Here is a 15,290-nt window from a genome sequence, read left to right as displayed (position 1 = left end):
CATGACAGAATTTACTTAGCATCATCATCAGCAGCAGCAGCAGAGTACATCATGAGAAATGTTGGTCAGAATGAAACACAAGCTGGAATCAAGATTACCAGGAGAGATATCATAACCTCAGATATTCAGATGACACCACTCTTATGGCAGAAATTGAAGAACTAAAAAGTCTCTTGATGAAAGTGAAAAAGGAGAGTGAAAAAGTTGGCTTAAGTTCAATACTCAGAAAACTAAGATAATGGCATCTGGTTCCATCAGTTTATGGCAAATAGATGGGGAAACAGTGGAAATAATGGCTGACTTTATTATTTTGGGCTCCAAAATCAATGCAGATGGTGATTGTAGTCATGAAATTAAAAAACACATACTCCTTGAAAGAAAAGTTGTGACCAAGCTATACAGCTTATTAAAAAGCAGAGACATTACTTTGTCAACAAAGGTCAGTCTAGTCAAGGCTATGGTTTTTCCAGTAGTCACGTATGGATATGCAATTTAGACTAAAAAGAAACCTGAGTTCTGAAGAATTGATGCCTTTGAACTGTGGTGTTGGAAAAGACTCTTGAGAGTCCTTTGGACTGCAAGGAGATCCAACCAATCCAGCCCAAAGGAGATCTGTCTTGTGTGTTCATTGGAAGGACTGATGCTAATGCTGAACTACAATACTTTGGCCACCTAATGTGAAGAACTGACTCATTTTAAAAGACCCAGATGCTGGGAAAGATTGAGGGCAGGAGGAGATGGGGATGATAGAAGATTAGATGGTTGGATGGCATCACCGACTCAATGGACATGAATTTGGGAAAGCTCTGGGAGTTGGTGATGGGCAGGGAGGCCTTGCATGCTGTGGTTCATGGAGTCTCAAAGAGTTGGACACGACTGTGTGACTGAACTGTACTGAATTATAAAAGAGATCCCTGTTTGTACTGAATATCTTGCATTAGTCCTTTGAAACCCAGTCTATGCATCTCTGTGCCACAGGAGACTTTAAACACTATCAGCAAGCTTCCATGCCTCTAGTTACTGGTTGTGTTCTACCAATGGATAGCATCACAGGATGTCAAAGAAATACAATGTGTCCTAAAGCGATTTGGTTACAGAACTCTTTATTTAAGCAAGATCTTGTCCAGTTAATATTCCCTAAGTAATTTTAGTCTAGGCACCCCACTCCAGTACTCTTGCCTGGAAAATCTCATGGACTCAGTACCCTGGAAGGCTGCAGTCCATGGGATCGCTGAGGGTCGGACACAACTGAGTGACTTCACTTTCACTTTTCACTTCATGCATTGGAGAAGGAAATGGCAACCCACTCCAGTGTTCTTGCCTGGAGAATCCCAGGGATGGGGGAGCCTGGTGGGCTGCTGTCTATGGGGTTGCACAGAGTCGGACATGACTGAAGTGACTTAGCAGCATTATCTACATAAAATGATTAAACTGGAACCAAACCCTGGTGGCTCTGATGGTATAGAATCTGCCTGCAATGCAGGAGATCTGGGTTCAGTCCCTTGGTCAGGAAGATTTCCTGGAGAAGGCAAAGGCTACCCACTCCAATATTCTTGCCTGAAGAATCCCATGAACAGAGGAGCCTGGTGGGCTATAGTCCATGGGGTCACAAAGAGTCAGACAGGACTGAACAACTAACACTTTCACTTTTACCTCAAACACCCAAGTTAGGGTTCATCAGAGCAATAGAGCTACAGTGAATAACAGAAAATAAGAGCCTTATAGTTACCTGATTTTACATAGTTGGCAGAGAAGTCTATCTAATGCTGTTGCTTTTGCATCTGGTGACAGTCTTAAAACTGCTAAGAGGCAGCTGAACTGGCAGCTAAAACAAACACCTAGGTGCCTGTGAAGTGAGGGAGAACAGGTCACACTGAAACCAATGAGAACCAAGTGACATTGGGATTTTATTTTCACCATCTTCAATTTTGATGATTCAGTGACTTGCATAAACTGATGTTCTAAGTGAGAGTGGTACATTTACTTAGTTCATGACCATTGGACTCGGTCATTTGTTAATTTTGGGGGTAAGTATATTTTTAATATTTAAAAGTATATATAAGAACAAAGAATAAAATAATACAATTTTAGCTATAAATTTGTTCTGAAAACAAATAGCATTATTTATAAATAGGTGGAAATTTCACAAATCTCACTAGGTAGAACTGACCTTTATTAAGCATAATAACAAAACTTCTTTATCCTTAATGAGATTTAAATAGCTGCCAATGTAAATTCTGTACTCAACCGCTAAAAATATTCACCTTCAAATCTAAGTAACAGATAAATCTGAACATTAGTATTCAGATCATTTTTCTTCAGAAATTAAGTGTGCCGTTAAATTAATATGGTTCTCACTAAGATAATGAAACTTAATTAAAATAGGTGTTATATTTTTTCAGGAAAGAGAAACCTGTATGTACAAACTTTATCTATAATTTAAAATGATTCCATAAAACAACTGAATTTCATTGAAAACTTTTTTCTATGTCATTTCTGCTCATTATTTAAGACAAAATTATGATTTTCAGTTTAAATAAGCTCTGATGTAATGGAATATTTCATATTTAAGATATTGCTCTTTGGGGAAAATAACTGATCACTAAATACTTACTATATACCTGGTACTATGTCAGATATATTACCAAATTTTCCTATTTAAGTTTTTAGCAATCTAATGAAATTTTCTATTGCATTTAATATAAATAGTTAAATCTGTTAGAAGTTAAACAACTTGGAAAATATTGTATAAATGGTGAAGATGGCTGAATATTATTTCATAAATATGAAATTAGATTTTTCTACCTCAAAGTCAATTGTTTTTACCACAGCAATTTAAGGAATTGGAATGATAATTTAAGAATTAAAGGAAGGTCACATTATTAAAATATTAGCACAGCATTTCTATAGCCTCTTTACAGATGTGTGACCAAATTTTTATGAGATATTACATTTAGTTTTATTTATAAAGGTGTGATTAAGAAATTTTCAGAATAGTAAACAGAAAAGTTGAAGTAATGCAGTATGCAAAAATTACAATTTTTAGACATATGAGATCAGAATAAAATATAGATGATCACTGAAAAAAAGGAAAATTCTTCCCTAATAGGTAAAAGAAAACAATCACAGTAGAAATCCATTCTACTCAATAGTGGCAAGGAAATAGATGAGCAAATAAATAGTACAGATTCTTTTATAGGCTTTATAGAAATGTTTTATGTTAGACAAGTGGTCACATTATCATTATTATCAGAATGATTGTGATTATTGGTTTGTTTGGTATAACTTTCTTTCTTTTATTTCTTCCAAACTTGTAACATCCAATAAATATACTGTAGGTATTCTGCTTCCATATGGAGTAATAAGCATCTAAAAAACAGATCCTTTGGAATGTAAACTAGACTCAGAGTGATTCTAAAATTAATCTGGAGAAACAAAATACCCAGAATAGCCAACATAATATTGAAGGACAAGAACAAATTTGGAGGACACATGCTACCCCATTTCAATACTTAGTATAAAGCTTCAGTGAGAAAGACAGTGTGGAATTGGTGAAAAGAGACAAATGGATCAATGGAACAGAATAGAGAGTTCAGAAATAGACCCACATAAATACAGCCAACTGATCTTTGACAAAGCAGCAAAAGTAATACAATGGAACAAAAATAGTCTTTTCAACAAATAGTACTAGGACTACTGGACAGTCACATGTCAAAAAAAAGAATATAGACAGAAACCTTAGAATCTTCACAAAAATTAACTCAAAATGGATCACACATTAATACTTTACTGAAAATATGAAACTATAAAACTCTTAAGTATATAACAGAAGAGAAAAACTATTAATAGCTAATCTTGAGTTTAGCAATAACATTTTAGGTAACATACAAAGGCATAATCCAAGAACAAACAATTGATAAGCTGGATTTTATTAATATTAAAAACTTCTGCTCCGACAAAGAAAATGTCAAGAGAATAAGAAGACAAGTTACAAACTGGGAGAAAACATTTTCTAAAGACACATATGATAAAAGACTATTATTAAAAATATATGAAGTACTCTTAAAACTCAACAATAAGTAAATGAACAATCCAATTTTAAAAATGGGCCAAGGACCTTAACAGATACCTTACCAAAGAAGATAGATATGAATGGAAAATGAGCATATGAAAAGATGCTCTGTATCATATGGCTTCAGAAATTTTCAAGTTAAAACAATGAGATATCACTCTACACTTACTAGAATGACCAAAATCTGGGACACTAACACATACTAACAAGAATATGGAGCAACATCAAGTCTCATTCATTAGTGCTGCTGCTGCTGCTGCTGCTGCTGCTGCTAAGTCACTTAAGTTGTGTCCGACTCTGTGTAACCCCATAGACGGCAGCTCACCAGGCTCCCCTGCCCCTGGGATTCTCCAAGCAAGAACACTGGAGTGGGTTGCCATTTCCTTCTCCAATGCATGAAAGTGAAAGTGAAGTTGCTCAGTCGTGTCCGACTCTTAGCGACCCCATGGACTGCAGCCCACCAGGCTCCTCCGCCCATGGGATCCTCCAGGCAAGAGCCCTGGAGTGGGTTGCCATTGTCCTCTCCCTCTCCCTCTCCTTTTGCATTACTAGTGAGAATGCAAAATGATAGAGCCACTTTGGAAGAGATTATTTGGTGCTTTCTTACAAAACTAGACAAAGTCTTTCCATATGATCTAGTAATTACACTCCTTGGTATTTACTCAAAGAAGTTGAAAACATATGTCCATATAAAACTGCAATAGATGTTTATAGCAACTTTATTCATAATTACCAAACTTAAAGCAATCAAAATATCTTTCAGTAGGAGAATGGATAAATAAACAGAGGTACATGCAGACAATTAAATGTTATTCAGTACTAAAAGAAATGAGCTATCAATCCATGTAAAGACATGAAAGAACTTTAAATTTATACTATTAAGTGAAAGAATTCAATCTGAAAAGTCTACATGTTATATGATTCCTTGTATATGACACTATAGAAAATGTAAAACTGTGCAGACAGTGAAAAGATCAGTGTTTGCTAGGGCCTGGTGGTGGTAGGAGGAGGTAGGGATGAATAAGGAGAGCACAGTGGACTTTTAGAGCAGTGAAAATATTCTGTATGATAGCATAATGATCCCTGGATCACAAAGATCTTCTGAGAAGGAAATGGCAACACACTCCAGTATTCTTGTCTGGGAAATCCCATGGACAGAGGAGCCTGGTGGGCTACAGTCAATGGGGTTACAAAGAGCTGGACATGACTTAGTGACTAAACAGCAACAAAACAAAGCAAAACAAAAAGTGAAATGAAAAAAATATATACAAAATAAAATAGTTCACCACATGGGCTTAAATAGAAGAGTTATATGAAAGAGGAAATAGTCAATAATTAATATGAAAAATAAATCAATAGAAATTATCCAATCTAAAGATGAGAGAAAAGAATACAAGCCATCAGTACCTTTGAGAAAATATCAAAGTTCTAAAAAACAGATCACTGGAGTCTCAAGAAGAAAGGAGAGAAGGTGGAGTAGAAACAAGTCTTCAAAGCTATAATGACAAAAACTTCCAAAATCTGGTGAGATATACACATTCATAGATTCTAAATCTCAGCAAACTTCAAATAGAATAAATATAGAGAAAATTATGTCAAGGTATCTTAGATCAAACTACTGAAACCACCGATATGAAGGAAATTTGAAAGAATTCAGAGAAAGATTACCTATTACATAAAGAAAAAAAATTAACAAGACTATAAAATTCTTAAAAGAGGCCATAGAAGCAAAGAGAGGGAAATAAATGATGAAATAATAATCTTTCAACCCCAAATTCTGTATCAACTGAAAACATTATTTAAGAATGGAGATAAAATTTGAAAAATTTATAAAGAAGGAAAACTCAGAAATTTGTTGCTAATAGAAGTGCACTATGGAAATCTACAGGGTATTTTTTTTTTAGGATGATAGATAATGATACCACAAGAAACCATTTATTTTCAGAAATGAATGAAAAGCATTAAGAATGACAACTATCTGTGGAAACATTTTGAAAAACAATTTTTGTGTCGTAAATGTTTTTTTTTTTAATTGTTCACATCTAAAGTGAAGAATATCTTGTAGGTATAATATATATGACAACTTTACCATAAAGGATAGGGAGGAAAATGAACAGAATGTAATGGTCACAAAGTTTCTACATTTCCCATAAAGTAGCACCCCATTAACTCAAAATACTGAAAAGATAAGGATAAATATTTTAATCTCAGAGCATCTTGAGATAACAGGTAAAACAAATTCCACAATATATTTAAATAATTTAAATGTAAAGATGATTGTTCAATATACAAAACATTTTTGTAACATAAAGGGGCAAATTCATCAGGAAGACATAATATTCATAAATGTGCTTTTGCCTAATAATGGAGCCCGTAAGTACACAAATATTTGCTGTAGAAATTGACAGAACTGAAGTCAGAAACACAATTCCACAAATAAAACAAATGCTAGCATCTTGCTCACAGAAATTGATAGAATACCAATAATAAAAATAATCAAGCAATAAAAAATCTCTATTATCCACACTTATTTGATATTTATAAAAGACTTCTCCCAAAAAATAAAGTAAGACTCTTACTTAAAACCATATGCAAAAATTTACTCAAAATGGAGCCATGCCCTAAATGTAAGACCTAAAACTATTAAATTCTTAGAAGAAAATGTAGCACAAAAGCTCCCTGACATTGAATTTTGGCAATATCATCTTGGATGTGACACCAAGGCACAGACAATAAAAGAAAAAATAGGCAAATTGAATTGCATGAAACTTTTTGAAAATGTTATCAAAAGACACTATCAACAGAATAAAAAGGCAGCTCAACAGAATGAGAGAAGTTTGCAAATCATAGATCTGTTAAGGGATTAATATTCAGAATGTACAGGAAATTCCTAAAACTCAATAATAATTCAACTCAAAAATGATCAAATGATTAAAACAGCCATTTCTCTAAAGATATTGAGATGGTCAACACATTCATGAAAAGAAGATTATCATCACTAATCATTAGAGAAATGCAAATCAAAACTACAATGAGATAACATTGCATACTCACTGGAATGGATGCTATCAAAAAACCAGACAAACAAACAGAAACAGAAAATAGCAAGCATTAGAGAAGGTATAAAGAAATTGGAATACTGTGCACTGTTGGTGGGAATTTAAGAGGATATAGCCACTGTGAAAAGAGTATGGCATTTCCTCAAAAAAAAAAATGAAAGAAATAGAATTCAGATATGATTTGGCAATTTTACTTCTGGGAACACCCTCAGAAGAGCTGAGAGCAAGATCTCAAAGAGATATTTGTAGGCCCATATTCATAAGAGCATAATTAATAACAGTTAAAAGACAGAAGCAACCCAAGTGCCCACTAACAGATGAATGGATAAGCAAATATGGTATATGCATACAATGGGATCTTATTCAGCCTTAAAAAGGAAGGAAAATCTGGCACATGTAACCAAATGAACGAACACTGAAGACATTATGCTAAGTGAAATAAGCCAGTCATAAAAAGACAAATGCTATATGATTTCACTTACATGTGGTACTTAGAATAGTCTAAATCATACAGACAGAAAGTAGAATGGTGGTTGTCAGGGACTGGAGGGAGTGGGGATAGAGAGTTATTGGGTAATGAGTGTAGAGTTTCAGTTTTGTAAAACGAGCTCTGAAGATAGACCATAATGATGGTTGTACAATAACATGACTACTTTATGTCACTGAACTATACATTTAAAAATGGTTATGATTGTAAAGTTTACATTATGTATATTTAACCACAATTTAAAAAAATTGGAAATAAGAATAATATGATACTTTTATAAATTTTTATTTTTTCCAAGTTTTATATTTCATTTAAGCTTTCAAAATGTTGGCATAAGGTTGTTTATAATAATGTTTTAATGTCTACAGAATAAAGTAGAAAATCATATAGTCCTATATCTACTAAAAAAAGATTCTTTTTCAAAAACACTCCCATTGAGAAAAGTCTAGGTTTAAGTTGTTCCATTCTATCACACAGGGGCTTCCTTGGTGGCTCAGATAGTAGAGTCTGGGAGAGTGCAGGAAACCTGGGTACAATCCCTGGGTTGGGAAGATCCCACTGGAGAAGGAAAGGCAACCCACTCCAGTATTCTTGCCTGGAGAATCCCATGGACAGCAGAGCCTGGTGGACTACAGTTCATGGGGTCGCAAAGAGTTGGACAGGACTGAGCCACTTTCAGTCTATCAAACATTCAAGGAATAAGTAATGCAAAATTTATACAAGATCTTTCTAAAAATAGAGGGTGAGGCAATATTTTTTGTTTTTTAAATCAGCGTAATATATATGCAGAGTACATCATGAGAAACGCTGGGCTGGAAGAAGCACAAGCTGGAATCAAGATTGCCGGGAGAAATCTCAATAATCTCAGATATGCAGATGACACCACCCTTATGGCAGAAAGTGAAGAAGAAATAAAAAGCCTCTTGATGAAAGTGAAAGAGGAGAGTGAAATAGTTGGCTTAAAGCTCAACATTCAGAAAACAAAGATTATGGCATCTTGTCCCATCACTTCATGGCAAATAGATGGGGAAACAGTGTCAGACTTTATTCTTTTGGGCTCCAAAATCACTGCAGATGGTGACTGCAGCCATGAAATTAAAAGACACTTACTCCTTGGAAGGAAAGGTATGACCAACCTAGATAGCATATCCAAAAGCAGAGACATTACTTTGCCAACAAAGGTCTGTCTAGTCAAGGCTATGGTTTTTCCAGTGGTCATATATGGATGCGAGAGTTGGACTGTGAAGAAAGCTGAGCACAGAAGAATTAATGGTTTTGAACTGTGGTGTTGGAGAAGACTCTTGAGAGTCCCTTGGACTGCAAGGAGATCCAACCAGTCCATTCTGAAGGAGATCAGCCCTGGGATTTCTTTTGGAAGGAATGATGCTAAAGCTGAAACTCCAATACTTTGGCCACCTCATATGAAGAGTTGCCTCACTGGAAAATACTCTGATGCTGGGAGGGATTGGGGGCAGGAGGAGAAGGGGACAACAGAGGATGAGACGTCTGGATGACATCACCGACTTGATGGACATGAGTCTGAGTGAACTCTGGGAGTTGGTGACGGACACGGAGGCCTGGCGTGCTGCAATTCATCGGGTCACAAAGAGTTGGACACAGCTGAGCACCTGAACTGAACTGAACTGAATATATTACTAAAATTAGGCCAAGTAGAGCAGTGAGGAAAGCAAAGAAACCGAAAATTTATACAGATTAAGAGAGGAAAAATTAAAACTGTTTATATTTGTAAATGATAATTATTGAATAGTAGGATGTCCTAAGGAATCAGCAAAACTATTATAAGACTAAGCAAATTTAGTGAATGTAGATTTTTGTAACACGTTGCAGGTTGCTTAATTTTTGATGGGTTGATAAATCAATGTAGAATGAAAAGTTTTTCAATAATTGGCCTTGGGACACTGGGTATTCATATTGAAAAATTACACCAATCCTTATTTCACCCACATATAAAAATTAAATCAAAAATATCATAAATCTCAATAAAACACCAACAAGTAGAATATTCTAAAATAAAACAGAAAAATGTCTTTGCAACTTGAGGTAGTGTTGGGGGAGGTCACCAAGAAGATGCGACCACTAGTTTGACCCAGGAGCTGGACCCAGGTAATTGAGGCTTTCCTACTCCCTCCTCTGGTCCTTGAAATGTGCATTCTGCTTGTCATTCCTGCTCCAGGAAACTCTCCCAAAATTACAGCTTTGAAATAATAATGTGGTGATGAGACTGTTTGGGCTGTGTATGTGACTTAACCTGGTTAAGGCCTCTATATAATCTTTTAAGATTCTGGCCTGCTGGCTCAATCTACTCATCTTGTGGCTGCCCATGACAAACCTCATAGTAAGTTCCCTTAGCTATTAAACCTGCCACTTATAAATCCAAAGTGATCTACCTCTTTCTTTGGTCTCTTCTTGCCCTCCATGGATGAGGATCAGTTGTAGATTTCACCTTGGAAGCTACCAAGGAGGGTGCAAACCCTACAAACCATAAAACATTCATAAGATTGATTTCATGAATTTAAAAAACTGTTTTAGAAATACAATTAAAAACTGTTTCAGAAATACAATTAAGAAAGTTAAAATGAAAGCCACTAAATGGGAGAAATATTCCCTAAACTTTTATCTGACAAAATACTTCAGCCCAGAATGTATGAAGAGCTTAGGTTAAATAATACAAAGACAACTCAGTGAAAAATGGAATAATGATTTGTAAAGAAATATAGAAATATTTACATAGAAAATATAAATATATCTTTATATAATATTATGCATTTATATAATATGTGTTATATATTTATGTTATATATATGTTATATACTCCATAAAATATATATTATAAAATATAATATATATATCTTTATATAAATAAAAAGAAATATGGAAAATATAGAAAAATGTAAATGATTGACCAATAAGAAATAACCACTCACTGAACGATGAGGAATTTCAAATTTGGCAGTTTTACCTACCTCCCTTTTCAAATGTATACACACACACACATACAGACATGCACACACACCTATGCATTAGTGTTTACTGACCATGTACATGTAGGCTACTTATTTTACACTTAATAGAATCACTAGGTTTTTTTTTTTTTTTAAGACAACAATAACAAGTGTTGGTGAGGATAAAGAGTAAATGAAACTGGCATTTCATATCTTACTTCAATATATCTTGTTGCTGGATGGAATTAAAAATTATATTACTGTCACAGGAAATTCTTTGACAACATTGCAAAAAGCCAGACATTCTTCATCCTTATACTCATCCTTTCCATTCTAAGTATTTACCCAAGAGAAATGAAAACATGTCTACTTGTAAAGGAGCATATATAACAAAGAATGGAATATTACTCAGTAATACCAGAAAAGCCCAGATTATTTATATCTGCATGGATTCATAAAGCATAGATGAATCTTAACAATGCCGACTGAAGGAACCCAACCATGAAAGAGTACCTATGATTTCAATCTTAGAAAATTCTAGAAAATACAACATAAATCTGCAGTGACAGAAGGCAAATCAGTGGTTGCCTGGAACCAGAAGCAGAGGAAGGAATGGATGCAATGGGGCTTGGCAATGTTTTGAGTGTAATGTTCTGTATCTTGATTGAGGCAATGGTTTTTCAAATGTATGTAACTGTAAAAACAGTCATTAGAATTTCATTTTAGTAGATACTTATTGTATGCAAATTATATCACAGTAATGTTGATTAAATGTAGAAATGTGAATGCATACTGTAAAACCTACAAGTTTGAGAACACATAACATGAAGAACATAGATAAAAGTGCTTAGAAGTCACACAAATAAATTAATGTCTTGATGAACTGAGCAGGATGAAACAGTACATGCATTCACTTGGTAAAGGAACTTAAAATGTCCTTGCTTGTCTGCTTACCACAAAGGTTTTATGATGAAACACTGATACAGTAAACCAAGGGCCACCAAAATGCTCTGCTTTACTTTAAGGTTTTTTTTTTTCTTATTAATCACAGGAAGTGGAAAGATATAAGGTATAAGTTTTGTGATTTTTTTTTTTTAACAAAGAGAAATTAGCTGAAGATATAAAGAACATAAACTATTAAGCAGGTTGAAACAGTTTCCTTGGAAAATAATTTTTTTTAAAGCATAAGATCTACTCTTTAAAAGGGATGCAGAAAAATACAAATGAATAAAAATATTTAAAAATCAAACTCTATACCATTAAAACACTTCATGTTACAAGTAGAGACAATATATTATATTATATTATAATATATTTTGTTATGCAAAATACCTATCTTTGAAATAATAGAATGCTACATTGGAAAACTTAAAAATCTTCCAAATGTATAACATTATATCCCAATAAGAAATTTGCTCGTTATTCATTTTTGCAAAAGGTACTTTTTCTGTCTTCGTATCTATGTTCTTTTCTTTTCCATGTATCATCTATAACTGATATTTGAAAAAGTCTGCCCTATGAACAAGCTCAACATTAACAAAAAGACACTATTGTCTTCTTGCTCTGGAGGTTGGTGATCTATTTTTTTGGTTCTAAAATCCTGCTACTTTCAAAGCCATTCAATTGTCAAAGAAATAATTCTTTGTTCCACTCAGGCATAGAGTACCTATGTCTGGTTTGGAATCATTGAAAAGATAACAAAAAAATTTTTCACAGGAAACATAGAAAATGATAGGTTTTCTCTGATATAAAAGATATATAATTTAGCAAGAATTTAATTTTTGAAATTTTTTCATCTTAGTGCTGTTAAAATACAATATACATAGTGAGGAGTTATATACTTTTTGTTAAAATATAATTAAGAAGTATATTTGACAATTGTACTTTATATTTACATATATTACATATATTACAAATAGTATTTTTAAAATTATGCTTTTATGATAGAATAACTAAGAAAAATTGATATCTTTCATTAATTTATTTTTAACATTTATATATACATTGATAACAATTTCCTGGTTAACCAAAATTTTTATAGATAATCAGATTCATCAGAGAGAAAATATTTTATTCCACAAAGAAGCTAACATGGACTGCAAAAGTAATGAGCTCAATTGGAAAGATGAAGAAAATTTACCATTTGAATCTCAGTGGTTCTCTGTTATAGTAGACATGCCTCTGTTATAGTTCTGCTAAGCCAGAAAAGGAAGAAAGCACAGTGGTTGAGAGTACCAGATTTTATATCAGATGAATGCATCATTGCTAGCTATGAGACCCTGAGAAAGCATTTTTACTTCTTCAAACCTCAGTTTCTTCATCTGTAGGATAGAAATAATTATAGGCACTCTATGGGACCTGCAAGGATTCGGTATCATCATATACAAAAGTGTTTGGCGAAGTAAATGCCACGTTCAGTTCAGTTCAGTTCAGTCACTCAGTCATGTCTGACTCTTTGTGACCCCATGAATCGCAGCACGCCAGGCCTCCCTGTCCATCACCATCTCCCAGAGTTCACTCAAACTCATGTCTATCAAGTTGGTGATGCCATCCAGCCATCTCATCCTCTGTCATCCCCTTTTCCTCCTGTCCTCAATCCCTCTCATCATCAGAGTCTTTTCCAATGAGTCAACTCTTCCCATGAGGTGGCCAAAGTATTGGAGTTTCAGCTTTAGCATCATTCCTTCCAAGAAACACCCAGGGCTGATCTCCTTCAGAATGGACTGGTTGGATATCCTTGCAGTCCAAGGGACTCTCAAGAGTCTTCTCCAACACCACAGTTCAAAAGCATCAATTCTTAAGTGCTCAGCTTTCTTCACAGTCCAACTCTTGCATCCATATATGACCTTTCGATGATGGTTTTAATCCAAAAATTAGTCTTTCTACAGAATTGGAAATTGGTTGTAATTCACACTTCTCTAAAATTTTGAACCTCAGTGTCAGAAGGAAGACCCTGGAGGAAGTGCTTTTACTAATGAATCAAGAAAAATTTAGTAGCATTGTATAATCTACTCAAGATAAATCAATGTTTTGAGAAAATATTAATATACAATTATGTTTGAAAGAAGGAGCCATTTATTTTTGAATAGTCTTCTGAACTTTTTAACTTTATTGAAATATTTAGGAACAAAATCAACTTCAGTATATATCCTACTTCTAAATTAGTTTCATGCTCAGAATGTCTTTCATCAGATATTGTCATGAAAAAATTTGAGAAATGTATGTAGGCTATACCTCTAAATGGAAGCATGTCATTTGACTCTGCTTTATATAGTTTAGTGAATGAATGAGTTTCTTATTCTTTTCATTTCATTTTAGAAACTTAATATTCTTTTACTGGGCTTGCCTAATGGTATCTTTTGACAAATCATATCATCATTTTCTGGAGACAAACCTATGCCAGTAAAAAACAATGCCACTACTTCCTCTGTTTTCATTAAAGCAAACAAAAATAGTAGAAATCAGTTTACTCTTCAAAAAGAAAGTTTAAATAAGTTACATTATGTTTATATCACAGAATCCTATCTAGTCCTTAAAAGAGATGATGTTATGTTTTAATATATGAAAGTTACTCAGTTGTGCCTGACTCTTTGTGACCCCAAGGACTATACAGTCCATGGAGCTCTCCAGGCCAGAATACTATAGTGAGTAGCCTTTCCCTTTTCCAGTGGCTCTCCCCTATCCAGGGATGGAACCCAGCTCTCACTGCATTGCAGGAGGATTCTTTACCAGCTGAGCCACCAGGGAAGCCAAAAAAAGAAATGAAGTAGAGTTATATTTACTGATATGGTTATAATCCCAAGCTAAACAGTTGGCTGAAAACAGTATTATATAGCAGTATTAAACATATATAGAAAGGTTGATTAGATGATTGATTATAACATATATAGAAAGGTTGATTAGATGATTGACATATTGATAAATGTAAAATATACCATTTTTCTCAGATTTTTTGAAAATGAGTTCAGATATAGGAATATAAGAAGTTCAAAGACAGAGTGGATACAGTTATAGTCTCGGAAACAGAAGAAACATAGATTCATAATTAGTGGTTTGTTTAGTGTTTTTTTGTTTTACCTAGTACCATTTGCGGAGAAGGCAATGGCACCCCAGCCCAGTACTCTTGCCTGGAAAATCCCATGGATGGAGGAGCCTGGTAGGCTGCAGTCTATGGGGTTGCTAGGAGTTGGACGCGACTGAGCGACTTCCCTTTCACTTTTCACTTTCATGCATTGGAGAAGGAAATGGCAACCCACTCCAGTGTTCTTGCCTGGAGAATCCCAGGGACAGAAGAGCCTGGTGGGCTGCCGTCTATGGGGTTGCACAGAGTCGGACACGACTGACGTGACTTAGCAGTAGCAGTAGCAATACCATTTGAATGAATCATTGAATACACAGGGAATCAGTTCAGTTCAGTCACTTAGTCATGTACAACTCTTTGCGATCCCATGAATCCCAGCATGCCAGGCCTCCCTGTCCCTCACCAACTCCCGGAGTTCACCCAAACTCATGTCCATCGAATTGGTGATGCCATACAGCTCTCTCATGCTCTGTCGTCCCCTTCTCCTCCTGCCCCCAATCCCTTCCAGCATCAAGGTCTTTTCCAATGAGTCAACACTTTGCATGAGGTGGCCAAAGTATTGAAGTTTCAGCTTCAGCCTCAGTCCTTCCAATGAATATTCAAGACTGATTTCCTTTAGGATGGACTG

This window comes from Ovis aries, chromosome 1 (assembly GCF_016772045.2).
Source record: "Ovis aries strain OAR_USU_Benz2616 breed Rambouillet chromosome 1, ARS-UI_Ramb_v3.0, whole genome shotgun sequence".
In the NCBI taxonomy this organism is placed as follows: Eukaryota; Metazoa; Chordata; class Mammalia; order Artiodactyla; family Bovidae; genus Ovis; species Ovis aries.
This window is presented reverse-complemented; position numbering follows the sequence as displayed.